Here is a 2,199-nt window from a genome sequence, read left to right as displayed (position 1 = left end):
ACCCCAAAATAAACCCTTTGTCCGTAGCTCTTTATGGTGAGGGGAGGGGGGAGGGAGGTGAGCAGGGGGGGGGGGGAGGCAGGGGGGGGGGGGGGGGGGGGGGGGAGAAGGGAAGGGGGGAGGGGATAAAGGGGAGTGGGGGAGGGGGGGGGGATAAACCCGGGGGGGTTTTGTAAAAGGGGGGGTTGAGGAAAAAGGGGAGGTAACGGAGGGGGGTATGGGGGGGGGGGAAGGGGGGGAGGGACAGGGGGAATACGGGGGGTAAGAGGGGGAAAAGGGGGAGGGCGGGGGGGGAAGAAGGGGAGAGAGAAGAGAAGAGGAAGAGAAGAGAGGGGAGAAGGAGAGAAGGAGAAAAGAGAAAAAACAGAGAAAGGAGGAAAAAAAAAGAAAAGAAAAAAGGGAGGAAAAAATAAGGAAAAAGTAGGGGGGAAAAATCGAGAGCGAACCTAAGCGGGATTTTAGAAAGGAAAGAAAGAAAAGGGAAAATAGAGAGAAAAATAAGAAAGAAAAACGACGATGTAACTGAGGGGGGAGAAAGGGGGGAAAGGGAAAAGGGGATGTAAGGAAGGGGGAGGGAAGGGGGAGGGGGAGAAATGAGGGTATGTGGTGATGACAAAGACAAAAATGATGTCTCATATAATAATGACAGTTATGATTACATTGATGACAAGGGAAGACAGAAACGGGAATCATTTCTATAATAATGATAATGATGAAGATTACATCGATAAGATAATACTACCTGATAATATTAACAGTATTAGTATGATAGTGTTTTCATATTATTTCGGCCATTGATTGTCATCAACAATACGCAATGAAAGAAATAACTTCATGTACTGAAATGTACAACTATTTGTCTCAAAAAAAGCCATCAATATACAATTATGTTATCTGTTTCTATCTCAATACCTTTTCTTTGTACATTATCTGTTTCTGTGTATCTCTGAATTGATTTTTTTTTCGGTTTTAAATGTACTCAATGTTAATTTTTTTTTGAGTTATCAGTTTCTATAAGTTTATTTCATGTGCATTTTTTTCTCTCTGTTTATCTTTGTATGTGTCTGTCTCTATCTCTTTCTGTTTGTCTGTTTGTCTGTTTGTCTGTCTCTTTTTCTTCTCTCATACTATCTTGTCTTTCATTCCCTCTCCTTTGCACACCCTAGCCTCTCTCTCTCTCTCTCTCTCTCTCTCCTCTCCTTCCTTTTTTTCTCTTTCTCTCTCTCTCTTCCCCTCCTCTCTCTCTCTCTTCTCTCTCCCCCTCCCCTCCCCCCCTCCCTCCCTCCCCCCCCCCCTCCCCCTCCCTCCCTCCCTCCTTCCCCCCTCCCCCCCCCTCCCCCCCCTTTTCCTCCCCCCCCTCCCCCCCCCCTCCCCCCTCCCCTGCCTCCCCCCCTCCCTCCCTCTCCTCCAATCCCTCCCCCCCCCATCCCCCAATGTCCCTTCCGGCGACAAAGGCAACCCGACCACTTTAAAGCGGGAATTGCAAATGACGGAGCAATAACAGGCCGTGAAATCAAACAGGTTGCAACCTACTTCTTGCAAAGGCCAAATTGGCGGGTGGGACCGAGGCAAGGACGGCGATTCGATGGGCGTTCGCGTAGGGAGAGAGAGGCATGCATGCGTCTGCGGGGTTTTGCGAATCCGGCATGCGAACGCGGACCCAGGGTGAAGAGGGGTGGGGTTGGGGTGAGGAGGGGGAAGGGAGGGGGACACTTCGCTGTTTGTTCCTCGTTTGGTTTTCGTTATTTTGCTTGTTGATTTACGTGTCTGTTTGTCTGTTTCGTTTTTTGTTTTTTCGTGTTTTTTTTTTGTTTTTTTTTGTTTTTTGTTTTTTGTTTTTTGTAATCTGTGGGTCTCGTTTATGTGTTTGTGTCTGTCTCACTGTCTGCCTGTATGTTTCTCTCTCTCTCTCTTTCTCCCTTTCTCTCTCTCTCTCTCTCTCTCTCTCTCTCTCTCTCTCTCTCTCTCTCTCTCCCTCTCTCTCCCCTCTCCCTCCCTCTCTCTCTCTCTCTCTCTCTCTCTCTCGTTCCTATCTTGCCTCTTCATCTCTCTTTCTCTCTCTCTCTTTCTTTCTTTTACCTTCAAACTGGCGGTGTCTCTTGTTGGATGATGTATCAACCGGTGATTGGTGATTGATGAGGACAGGTGGCATGCGACCAGGAGGAGGGAAGGAGGGAGGAGGAGCAGGGGAGGAGGAGG

The 2,199-nt window shown here is 48.5% G+C and overlaps 1 long non-coding RNA gene across 1 annotated transcript in view; it reads right to left on the bottom strand.

Moving 5' to 3' along the window:
* LOC119574162 overlaps positions 1 to 2,199 on the bottom strand; it is a 107,815-nt gene that overhangs the window by 105,356 nt on the left and 260 nt on the right. Inside the window, exon 1 of the long non-coding RNA XR_005228835.1 lies at positions 2,080 to 2,199. This exon is cut by the window's right edge and continues 260 nt beyond it. This is a non-coding gene — a long non-coding RNA (uncharacterized LOC119574162). The remainder of the gene's footprint in view (positions 1 to 2,079) is intronic.

This window comes from Penaeus monodon, chromosome 6, assembly GCF_015228065.2.
Source record: "Penaeus monodon isolate SGIC_2016 chromosome 6, NSTDA_Pmon_1, whole genome shotgun sequence".
Taxonomy (NCBI): domain Eukaryota; kingdom Metazoa; phylum Arthropoda; class Malacostraca; order Decapoda; family Penaeidae; genus Penaeus; species Penaeus monodon.
The sequence above is the reverse complement of the archived record's forward strand: the minus strand, read 5'-3'. Positions and strand labels throughout refer to the sequence as shown.